The sequence below is a fragment of the Carassius gibelio genome, chromosome B23, assembly GCF_023724105.1.
Source record: "Carassius gibelio isolate Cgi1373 ecotype wild population from Czech Republic chromosome B23, carGib1.2-hapl.c, whole genome shotgun sequence".
Lineage (NCBI taxonomy): Eukaryota > Metazoa > Chordata > Actinopteri > Cypriniformes > Cyprinidae > Carassius > Carassius gibelio.
Genome location: NC_068418.1, coordinates 16,057,761 through 16,070,764, shown reverse-complemented (window position 1 = coordinate 16,070,764; position 13,004 = coordinate 16,057,761). Strand labels below are relative to the sequence as shown.

The following is a 13,004-nucleotide window of genomic DNA, read 5'->3' as shown; positions in this document are numbered from 1 at the left end:
ATATACTCCAACACAGACAACATAACAGGCTAGATGGTTGGGTCATTATGTGCGAATTAAAATTACAATTTTTATTCCTAAAATACATTTTTTATTCTTTTGGTGAACTATTCCTATGGCAAGCTTTAAAGGCCAAGAATCATGGGTATCGTCATCACTAAAACCTTTTTAAAAGTAGACACCATGCAATCTTGAGGCTGCACACATGCAGTGTCAAGAAATTTAATAATTTGGGTTAATTGAAATTTATTTTGTCCTTGCACAATTTCTTCACCCCTAATAAGAAAGAAAAAATAGTATACATAAAATGAACAGGGCACCTTGGCAGATCAACCAAGGCCTGTGGGTGGAAGCAGAATCTGTGGAATTCCTGCCTCAGACGGCATGTCCCTAATCTCATTATCTGAATGAGTATGAAATCTGCATTCCTGCACCCCTTCACCTCCCCTCCCAGGCCTGGTCCACTTAGTCTCTCCCTCTCTCTCGCTATGACAGCGGACACTTCAAAAGACTCTCTTGAATGAGTCTCGAGAGAAACGGGATCCGGCACAGAGAAGCCACTCATCCGTAATCTATAGAGGACGAGCATCTCCACCAGTGATCAAGATGACCTGTCAAACTCAGGGCCTATCACCACAGGCAAAGAGAAAACATGCGTATAATGACACCAGCTGGATAAGATAAAGCGCTTTTTAAAGCTGCAAAAAGGATTCCTATATCTGTCAGCTCTGACTGAATGTGTTTTTTCAGCCCGCGACTTGTCAAGACTGACACTATGTTTTTTTGTCTTCCATTGACAGGAGACAGGTTCAAACTGACCTGCTTTAGCATGACCGGCTAGCAATCCCAGGAGAGCAAGAATTCATGAGAATGTGAGATGTAGGCGTGATGAGCAATACATATAAAGAGGGAGGAAAAACAAAAATAAAATAAAATATAATACCTACAGTTAATTTATGGGAAATGCAATGAAATGTCAAAATACCCAAAACATATCATAAAAAGAATGTACAGAACCGTAGCATGCTAAAGGTCAAGGTTAAGTGCAAGGGTGAAACCTAAATTAACAAGCTAATCAGCATGATATAAAAGGTGAGCACTGCATCAGACATGTCCTCTGAAAATGTTGCTGTCTGTGTCATTGGTCTGGGTGAGTCTATCGATTTGGTAAAGGTGACTGTCTCTGTCATTGCCACAAAAAAAAAAAGAATACATAAAAATAAACATACAGAAATAACAATAGGTAGGCTTTTCATAAGTTGACTGAGCAGCACAGAAATTACTCTATTTGTCTTTAAAGATGCATCATTTTGTAAATTTGAATAACGAAGACATAATTTTGTTACCCTGTCACTAATACTGTCATTTGTTTTTCTATTACACTGTACAATATAGTAGCAAAAACACACATTTTTAACACACATACCCCACAGGAGAAAGACATACTTAAAGCAGTAAGGTGAACTTTCCCAGCCACAGCTCTTTAACAGTTCTGGGAAAATTAATAGTTAAAACATTTCGAAACCACAGAGGGCCGGGGGAGCATAAAAATCCTGTAAACCAATACAAAGGCTGAAGTGTTTGGCTCTGACACTACGACACTCTGCTTTAATGAAGTGGCCCCATTAGCGCTGAGTTAGCACCAGGCCAAGATAAAAATAATAATACAAAAAAACAGCTGATGGAGATTAAAAACTGCATCGTTCACTTTCAAGAATGCACAAAGACAAATATCAGCATTCTGTTAGACTGCACCCTCCGCATTATGTTTCATTATGAGCGAAGCCGGTGCAGTGCCAGCTGGGATACATGCTCAGTAACGTGGCGAGCACGAAGTCCCATGAGGTAGGACCCAATAAAAGAGCCATTTAGACCAGGGAGTGAGGTGCTGGAGAGGGCGCTAGGAGGTTTACAGGAAAAGACGGGCTTCAGCAGATGAAAGGGCCTCTCCCTCACGTCCGCTTCATGAGACAGAGGACTTGTTTTGACTGTCTCCTAGCTTTTAATATACATGATAAAGGACGTCCTTAGAAAGGACGGCTTAAAAGCACAGGCCCACCACTGACAAAAAAAGCACACAGCTTCCTCACAATGACGATTGTGTGTGTCTCAGCACTGCTTCTTATGTGGAACTTCCTGGATAAGTAAAAAAAAAAAAAAAAAAAAAGACAGGATGCTCCAGAAACTGTGTGTTTCTACACTGTTACATGAAACAAATGGAAACAATGTGTCTTGGAGTGAAATATTGGAAGTAGGCCTATGCGTCTGTTTTAGAAGTGAATGGCTTTGTCTCTTCGGTTGTTTTCTCTCATTGGACACATTTTTATGTGTATTGATTCATCCGCCCAGCAGACACTGAACAAACGCTACAAACGTTTGGCTGAGAGGAGAAGAGGGGGCTGTCTGTTCACAGCAGGACTGCTGTACACTGGCCAACACTGCGTATGAAAGCACTTGAGAACAGACACTCACATTGCTATTCCAAGCCATTCTCTCAATGTCTTTCTGTCAAGGCGTGACAGGTGCACACACCAGTTTACAACGGGGTTGGGATAAAGGAAGTACTGCTTAAGAAAACAGAAGAAAGAAAATGGTGGCTATCAATATTCAATGACAAACAAGATGATGAAAATGCAACCAATTACACCTTCTGACCTGTATCTAAATTCTGTCGTAATTCTTACCATCTTCAAGAATGGATCAGCCCGGTAAATCTGGCAACCAAATTATTAACTCTGTTCCAACAGCTGTCTACTGAGGTACACAACAACATGACAACCAACTAACAACATAAATGAGTGATTTGAAACTTTACATAGTCAACAATTTCAAGAATGACATAAGTACTGTACACAAGAAGCCCACAGCTGACACTATGGGATTAGCATGGCTAATTAGCTTGTTGCTAAACCAATGACAGAAAAGAGGGCAGAAAAGAAAATGGTGGCACAATAACAAATATTAGGGCTGCTGATTTAAAGTGTACATCTCTCATGAAAAATTACGCAATCAAATAACAACATAAACTGAAATTTGATCACCTGATGTTGGGAGCTACATCAACAAAACTTTTCTCTCAGAAGCTGCAAATAAATTACACAAACAACCATAATCCCATGTAAAACACTGAATTACATGTGACATTTTTTAATAAAATAGCAGATTTTTTTTTCTGGCAAAACACTCCAGTAATCTTTTTTTATTTTATTTACAACTTAAAAAAAAAAAAAATAGAAATTAAAGATCTACTGAAATCCCTAATAAATATGAATAATGGACTGCAGCACTAATGAGAACAATGAACATGTTAAGCACTGTTTGTCCATAATGTTTCTGTCTGTTTTTTGCAATTTTATATTTATTTCCTGCCCCGACATGATCAGTTTTGGAAGCAAGACTGAAGGAAAAGCATGAGGGCTGCAATTACAGCTGATGGAGATGTGAGAAAGCACCGGGTATGTGGAGAGAAGAAAAAAGGAGCGATATATAGACAGATGACAGCTTATTGGGGAATGATGAAAGTCAGCAAGTGTCTTACCTGAAATGGTAGTCCGCAAGGCCAGTGATGGAACATGAAAGAGAAGGAGAGAAAAAAAAAGAGTCATGTTGTAGTACAGAAAAATCAGGCAACCAACTTATTATCTCTGTGCCAAAGCTAGCGAGCTGCCTTGAAGTCTGTAGCCTACATAAGCAGCATGCTAACCATAATGGTACCATCAAGTTAATTTTTTGTAACACTACACTGGCAGGGATTCAAAAATACCCCTTAAAAAGACACAACTCTCAATGTATTCCAAGAAAGTGTTATATATATATATATATATATATATATATATATATATATATATATGTGTGTGTGTGTGTGTGTTTGTTTGTGTGTGTGTGTGTGTGTGTGTGTGTGTGTGTGTGTGTGTGTGTAAATATATATAAATGTATATGTATATATTGGTTGCCAGATTTCTTTTTTTTTTTTTCATTCCTGTGAAGCAGCAATTACTCCAGTATTCAGTGACACGTGATCCTTCAGAAGTCATTCTAATGGAACTCAAGAAGCATTTTTTATTTTTTTTATTTTCAAGAAACATTTTTTCAGCATATATTTCATGTGTTTCATATATGTTTCAATTTCATATTTTACAAGTCATCCTCAGAGTATGAGCAGCCAGTTTGGAGTGTCTAAGATATCATGCTAAATATTCAAAGCTGCTTCCAGACAAGACCTCTCAGGAGTATCAAGACGTATAGAGTAATTTCTCCTTCAGATGTAGGTAGATGGGATGGTGGATACTTTCTTTTATCCCTGAAGGGATATGTAATGATACACAGCTGCAACATCAAACAAAGAATGCTATATACATCCGCGCAGTAAGCATGGACAGTTGACAGTTTATGTCTTCAATATACTGTATTGAGGTCTGCCAAGCTCCATCCTTTTCTCAGCTGCCATCTTTCAACTCTCTGACACTCTCTGAAATATTTACAGCAAGACCAGACACATGTATAATTTCCTCAGCCGGCTCTACCGCGAGCCAAACTCCAGTAACCGGGACAGTCGCCTTTTACTGTCGTGCATATTTAAAGGCAGACTGAGATACACTTGAGCTCCACGCTTGGAATATAAACGAATGGCTTCATGAAAAATTATAATAGCCTCTAAAACAGTAAATGGAGAAGAAAATTAGCAAAGAAAAGATAAAGGAACAAGTCCTGACTAACACTCCCTCGAAAATCCTTGACATGAAACCCAGAATGGTATGGATGATCTCCTTTTTAGAGAAAAAGGAATGCTAAACTCATAAACCTATTGACAATACAACTAGGCAGATATATATTTTACTAGATTTTATCCATTGGGAATGTATTATTTAATGATTAAACATCAGGATATAGGGTCGACTCACAGAAAGATCTACTGTATGATGTTAACTCTAAAATGTAAATAAAATAAATTTACCATAGCTATTTGAGTATTACTCGAAATTAACCAATAGCTCACAAGGCCTTAGTGATGTCATCAGGAAAGTCGTTTCAGAGGAGGTTGAGTTAGAGGATTTTAAAGAAAGACTACAAAAGAGACACATTTTGAATCTTTGGAATACCAATGGAAAATCAGACCAAAAAAAGGCGAATCAAGAAACTAAATTGAGTGGATTTGAATTTCACATTGACTTAAAAACTGTGGATGAGGAACCCTGCAGATGAGCAATTCTGCTTATAAGCATCAAAGCTGACCCTGTATAAAGCACGGGCTGACCTGAAACACAAAGCACATCAATGTGCTTAAAGGGAAGTTAATAATGGACTCAGGTGCTTAGGGCTCTTCTAAGAGAAAGTGTGAGAAATTGGGTAGGTCCTGGGGGGAACATATTGAGAGGCGCCTACTAGTACTTTGCAATGGATCACACATGAGGTCAGCACTCCTTCAGAGGGTTTAAAAATCTGTTTTTGTGTGTAAAGGTGTGAGAGAAAGGGGAAAGGGGAGGAGAAACGAGGGGGTTGATGCTCTTCCTCTAATAGGCTGCTGATGCTTGATGCAGAGATAACCTGCACAGGGGCAAGATGCTAGACAAAATATGACTCTTCCCCCAGCCCCCCATCGACATGATACGCATCATGTCTGGTCTGCATGTGCACTCTTTTGTATGTGACAAAACACAGTTAGGACAGCAGACAAAAAGCGTCCTTGAAAGATCTGGGTTTGTTTCATCCGGGAGTCTGAAAAGGGACCAAATGGGACAGTAAATAAAGCTTAAAGATCATGTAGTTCTAGAAAAGTACAAAGTCACCTTTACAAGCTCACTAAATTAGACTGACCACAATAAAGTAGAGTTAAGTTTGTTTGTTTTTTTTCCTCCCAGACTCTTTTGCCTGAACAAATAAGCGGGGGGAAAACGATCTTGGAAATCACTCAAATCTCTTGTTCTGGTTTCTACTGGCTTATCAATCAAAGTTGCAAGATCTGGGGTTATCTCATAAAAACACTCAATGCAAAAAACTGAATAAACTTTCGTTCCCCAGTGAAAAACAAGGGGCTGCCAGTCACGATCCTCCAAGGAATGGCGGCTTTAAGGTGTCGATTTAAAACTGGGGACCGAGCCTGAGCCATCAGGGAAATTGCAGTGCAGGGCAGCTCACTTTGAATGCACTAAAAGTAATCAAGTTGCACAGCAATCTTCATTACAAGGAGAGCACTCTACTTTATTGAGATTCAGAGGAGGGGATGTGCCTGCACTGTGCACAAAGGAGGGATTTATTGATTGCACTTAATGCAATAAGTATGCAGGTTCCAATGCAACTTCTTTGTCCATCCATTGCCCATTTTGGTTAGTCAAAAGAATAATGGGCCATATACCCTGGCAGGGATGGATCTCAGACTCTGTACTGCATTATGTACCATACAGCTGTAGTCTTAATGGAAGATGAGTCTACAGAAGAAAAGTGCATTTTCTGCAGCACTGCTCTGCAGCATGGGATTTGTAAAGAATTTTACAATTAAAGGGCAAGATTTAGCTAAGTGGGTCCATTAATGATTCTTTCAGTATATACAATATATCTGATTCCCAAAAAAAAGCAGTTTGTTAAGACTGATTTATATTTCTGCGACTTCTGTGTGTAGTACGGCGTAGCCTGATGTGCACTTCTCCAAAAATCTAACAGTACGTCAAATCTACGCAGACTGCAAGCACTGTGATTGGTCTGCAAGAACCCCTTCTTCCATATGTAATTGAGTTTTGTGTGTGTTTATGTGCACTTTAATATATTGTAATGTTACACCTACTTATATAAAATAAATACAATTCAAAGATCTTATCATTTATTATTAGAGCCCGACCGATATGGTTTTTTGGGGGCCGATGCCGATGCCGATATTAACTCGAAAAGAGCCGATTTATAAGCCGATATTTTGATTTTGAAAATAAACTGGATATTAGACCCATTTCCTATATACTGCACTTACACAACATTCAATAGCAAAATATCTGCCTGTTCTATGTATGTGGGCTGTATAAACCATTTTCCAGAAGAGATTATGTAAAAAAAAAAAAAAGCCTTAGATTATAGTCTCAATGACTAAACAATTGCACATCAAAAGTATATATTTTTTAATGATAAAAAAAACAGCCTGATTTTAAACATTTAACACTTTTACTTTCTTCCAGTTGAAGCTGGTTTTAACAGTCTGTGTGTGTTCTGTAAATAAATTATAATACTAAAGTTAAAGTATTTGCAGAAGTAGTCCCACACTTTGCTGCTACAGCATGCCCTTTTTCAGCCATCTGTAGGGCAGAAAGAGACAGAGAAAGAATAAGCATGTGTATTAATAATATCACCATGTATCATTACTCGTGTCATCATTAGAATTAGAATTATAATAAACAGGGATCTCCTACATAGGCAAAAATGAGAAATATATATATATTTTATTTGTCAACCAATAGGTATTACCTATTACCTACTTCTATTTAACAATATTACAACATTTTCCTGTTATGTCTTTAAAGCTGCTTTGAAACAATCTGTAAAAAATAAAAATAAATAAAATAAAAAAAGCGCTTGTTCAGCTCACATTTATTTACATGTCCTATCTGGTTAATCATTTCTGACGCATCTAGTCGAAGTTGAATGGTTAACGTTAGTGTCATGAACACACCGCTGTCAATTTTGAGAAGAACCACCTTCAATCAAGTTAATAGCAAGCATTTAAGGGGCCTGCTAAAAAGGAAGCTATATTAGCGTTAGAATAACATAAGGCTGTAGCTATCGAATATTTTAGTAATCGAGTCTATGATAGGCTTTTGTACATTCTGCTGAACAACAGTCTTTAACTGGACTTTTATTTTGACGGGTTGGCGTACATTTACAATTCTGTGTATGTGATGTGATGCTGCTTTTACTTAAATCAAACGGTCAAATGCTCATGAAGTGACTGTCAGAGCAGTTCTGGAGATGTTGTTCATGTGTTCACGTGATTATTTAGTGAGACAGCAGACGCTGAATTCACCGCGAGCTTAATGCGCTTACGTGTGTTTAATGAATGAAGAGGCGCTTCTGCGCCATTCATTAACAGAGACACGCAGAACATGCAGGATTCATATTTAAAAAGACTATTCCGGCTTAATACTTACAGATATTCGTCCATATTGTGATTTGATGTAAGTGCAATGACCTATTTTTAATGAATTCATTCAATAACATAACAGCTGTTGTTTTTTCGAGGCACGCTGAACATAACTTCTAGTCATTGCCCCCCTGCCACAGTTACCCGGTCATTATGTGGGAAACACTGCAGATATATTTAGAATAAGTTAAACGATAACGTTATAGTTTGACCTCTTATTAACGTTCGCACTCTTCCACTGATAAACATGGTATTAGCTCTGTGGCTAATCTAATATAGCAATGCATTAAGCGGCTGTAAGTGATGTTACAGAATATTTATAAGTGATAATGATAGGACCGTTAGCTAGAACTACCACATCATTGTATATACAGTGTATGAACTAAATCATTTCACATGAAGAACGACAGACTCACCGTCAAAACAGAAAAAAAAATCTCCGTGGCTGGCTTGGCTGATCGCTTTCTTCGCTAGTGGATTTCTGGCGCTGTTGTCAACTCTGGAGCTGCAGAGCTCCCTCTGGTGGGTAAACTATGCAACACTCATAACATGAGTAAAGCATGAGACTGTTTCTCATCATTCATCGGCCGTTATAAACGCCGATGCCGATTTAAATGCAATAAGCTCATATCGGCCGATAATATCGGCCGGCCGATATATCGGTCGGGCTCTATTTATTATACTACACAGCATTATACATCACTAGTTTTCCGCAACAAACAGTGTTGATCTGCCATGATACAAGTCCTTGTGAAGACGGAAAGAATGCCATCTTCTCCTGTGCCGTTGTTGTCTCCATTTGTAGGTATTATATAATAATTTAATGATTTGATATTTATTTGCCAATCCTCTAGGCACACCTTGGCAATATAATCGCCATTGGCTAGTAAAATGTTTAGTTTACTCGCCAGACTGATATACTACTTTACACACACACACACACACACACACACACATGATTCCAATCAGCTTATCTTTGTAAAATGGCACAGCTTCTTAAATCTTAGCTTTTTAATCAGTCAGTCAAGCATTATATTATGGTACTATATTATGGCATTATATTATGGAACTTTAGTGATTAGAACTAAAACTTAATAACCATGTATGAATGCATATTTGTCACTTAAGACTGGTGGTGATGCTTAAGATATTTTTGGTCATTGAGGGTTTCTGTAAAAAAAAAAAGAAAAAAAGGTAATAGATCATATTAATTATTATTAAAAGATAATACTACTACTAATTCTACTACCATACTAATATACAATGCACTACAAATTGATGAGCTGCTGGGTTCATGAATATTAATCACGTTGTCTGCGTTCGGTCTAACTGATTTGCTGACATCAAAATAGGGATGGTAATAGACAAGCGCCAGCCAAAGAAATTGCCATTTGCGCATTAGCTCCGCCCACTACCGGAGAAACCGGCTTATCTTCTGATTGTTTAAGAAAGTTTTACAATTCTAAATGAACTCCATTATTTTGACAGGAAAATACAACAAATAATATAGTTTACATATAGCATGTCAATTCAGCTTGGTAAGTCTTTCGCTCTCTCTCTTTGCATGTGTGAGAAACAGTGCTTTCAGTAAAGCGAAGGAGAGTCGTGTGCCTTCACACAGAGTTTACAGTTCGGCAAATACAGGTGCGCTGTGCGTCCATTGAGATGAACTGAAAAGTACAGATCGCTTGATGGAGAGAGAACTCTGAAACGCTCAGTCAGTGTTCAGCGAGTGAAAATGTGCTAATCTTATAATAGCCTTGAACACACACACTGGCGAGTAAAATCTAAGAATTTATTAGCCAATGGCTAACAATAGACATAATTTAGTCGCCCAGAGTAAAATTTAGTCGCATATGCGAGTGATTTACTCGCAATGTAGAGGGTTGTTTGCTGCCGTCATGTCTATAATGTTTCTCCAACGAGCCGCTTCTTCTTCGGCTTTTGTCGTAGTACTGCAGGTTACACCAACAACATGCACATGGACACTGCGGACTAGCAGTGTCCACGGACAATGACGCAGAAGTATAAATGAACACAGCTTATTCTACACTGGTCATGCTATTTCTTTTACACTATAGATTCAACAGCTGTATTGCGGCACTGCTGAGTAAGTAGTACAATAAACTTTGTACGGTACTTTAATATGGCATTCTCTTCAAATTGGTGGAAAAAAAAAGAACATGCAAGAACCAAACCAAATGAATTTTTTTTTTTTTTTTTAAAGCACCGTTCTGCTCTAGCAGACTGTGCAGGTCTGTGTGAAGTGAAGATAAAACATATTGATGCACAGCATCCTGATCAAATGGAGCGGTATCAAGTGACTCGTCAATAATGGTATCAATGGCAGGCCTGCAGTGAGGAAGCTGATCACATAACCAGATAACCAGATAATTACGGTCCAAACAATCATAACAAACATGAAGTTGAATGATCCAATTGTATTTGCTATAATAATCCATTCTATGCAACATTCTGAGACGGTCTCAAAACATAGAATTAGTCACGATCCATAACGCTAAAAATGGAATGATGTATGGGGCTTAGCGTAAATTAATTTACAGGAAACCCATGAGGATATTCAAACGTGAAATACACATTAATGCCCTTTGCGTGTTTCATATCCTAATCTACCGTTTCCAAACAGCAGCTGCTGTACCTCTCTTGAGGACAGAGCAATGAAAATAAATAAATGGTCTAAGACTGCCCTGCTGCTGTGATCCATCAAAAGGAGCCATGTGTTCCAGTTCACTCCAGCTGTTCCGAACTCAGCCTAACACCTCTGGTGCCCCTTTTACACCCCTATCAGAGTCACCTTTAGCCCTGTCCCGTCAACTTCTTCAGACACACTTACCATATTACACATATGATTTTGAACCAAAATTAACCACTAAATGTCAGAGATGTTAGTTATTTATCTTAAAAATACTATAAAAATGCCTGCAAAAAGTACTATGGTACTGTTCCTTAAAATACACCATGGTAATGGGTAGTCTCAGCCTCAGACATCCCCCCCACGGACTGTTGGCTAATGTCATGTTTACAACTGTGTCGATGAACGTTTATCAGGATCAACTAAACGCTGGATTTTCAAAAGTATGTGAAATATTTAAAGTTTGCAGCATAGAAATCTTTAAAATATGCCAGGAGAGTTTTACATACCAGTCTATTATTGTGGTGACATTTCCACAAACCTGAATGATGAACTCGAAACGTGATGATGAACGAAACAAACTGTGATTGGTTGTTTAACATGTCAGTCAAACACCCTCATGGGCGGGCCTTGGCCAATGAAAGCTGCCATGAATTCCAGACCTTCAGTCTGAAGGTCTACGCAAGACTAGGTACTGGGTGACTTCCATACCCATAAACTTTCAAAGAAAATGTCCAAAAAGAACAAAATAAAACATAACAATACTAAGGTAATTTTTATGAAAGAAAGATGTGAAGAGAGTCTTTTATTCTCAACTCAAAAGATAATTACTGGCAAACCGGCTAAGTTGTAAGATGAACAACATGTACTTGCAGGATTCTATTGTGCAACATCTCATGTTGGAAAAGTATAACCTTAAATTTACTGTGGCTCATGAAAGCTCTGAAAAACAAAAACAATATATCAAAGTATTTTTTTTTTATTGTAGCCAAAGGCAACTTCTTTTCACGGTAATGGTTTAGCGGGTTTAAACCGAAGTGAATCAAATGATTAATGCTGTGCTTCTGAGTCTCTAAACTCAGGAAGCCCTAAATCAAAACCGTATTTTGCTTTTAACAGCTGAACTAATGAAATTATAACAACAGCAGACCCACAAGTCTTCCTTTTTTTGTTGGAAGGGGAAAAAAACACTTCCTGCTCCCTTATAAACTAACAGTTTACTACAATGGGAACGTTTTTTTTTCTAATGTAAGAAACATTATTACATTTTAAAGCAACTTGTTCTACAGTATATTAATATGTAATTTATTCCTGCGATGAAGGCGTTACTACACTTTCAGTGACACATGATCCTTCAGAAATCATTTTGATTGGCTTCTTAATAAACATTTTGTTATTACTGTGAAAACAGTTGAGTTATAAATATAATTCTAGTGTAATGAAAATATAACATTACAATTTCTAACATAATAAATATCTTGATCAATTAATTTCATCTTGCTGAATAAAAGTCTGAGGTTGCAACCGACTGTATGAGTTCACTGAGGGAGCAGGGTTATGTTTGCATGGCTGACGGGCAATTCATCTGTGTTTTCATAAATCATGAGTGAGTCATTTGAATCTGTCACAGTCTAAACACTCGTCCACATCAGCGCTTTATCTCTACCTCTTTGAATGAGCCTCGAGCCACCCTGAGGAATGGACATTCCACTCCTATTACTCTCACATAGGTTCATAAAATTTCCATTCATCTGTCACCGGAATATCGACATCGACTGGGAAAAAAACCGATGAGACTCTGATGTTTGTAAAGATCTGTAATCCTCCTTTGGATAGCTGTTATTTATTAAAGTAATCTCTCAAGATCAGCATTGACTTCCAGGAACACCTTTGAGTCCAATATCATTTCTGAAATGGATCAAATGAGGTGGGTCTCCGGTTACATGACATCTGCAGAGACTGTATATAAGCCAAAATGATTTTTGCAAAATTTAAAGATTAACTGTTAATTGAACCAGTGATTTAATTGAAATTGAAAAACAAATTATAATAATTGTTATCAACAGTATAAATGTAGCATTTATGTCAGCATATCTAAGATTAGACAGTCTAGACAGTTCAATATATTATAGCTTTTACTGTGGCCTTTTGATATGGGAGACAGTTTCCTGAAGCAATCGCTTTATTCTTGGATAGGAGCTAGAAAGTGATACGTTCAAAGTCACAAATTGC

General features: G+C 37.7%; 1 protein-coding gene and 1 long non-coding RNA gene across 6 annotated transcripts in view; both read right to left on the bottom strand.

Annotated features, from left to right (window-relative positions):
- agrn (agrin) overlaps positions 1 to 13,004 on the bottom strand; it is a 242,698-nt gene that overhangs the window by 189,551 nt on the left and 40,143 nt on the right. The gene's annotated exons all lie outside the window — the stretch shown is intronic.
- LOC128011476 (uncharacterized) lies at positions 7,084 to 8,791 on the bottom strand. The gene is made up of 2 exons (XR_008182563.1): positions 8,536 to 8,791; positions 7,084 to 7,277 (listed from the first exon to the last, which is right to left on the bottom strand). It is a non-coding gene; the product is annotated as an uncharacterized LOC128011476 (long non-coding RNA).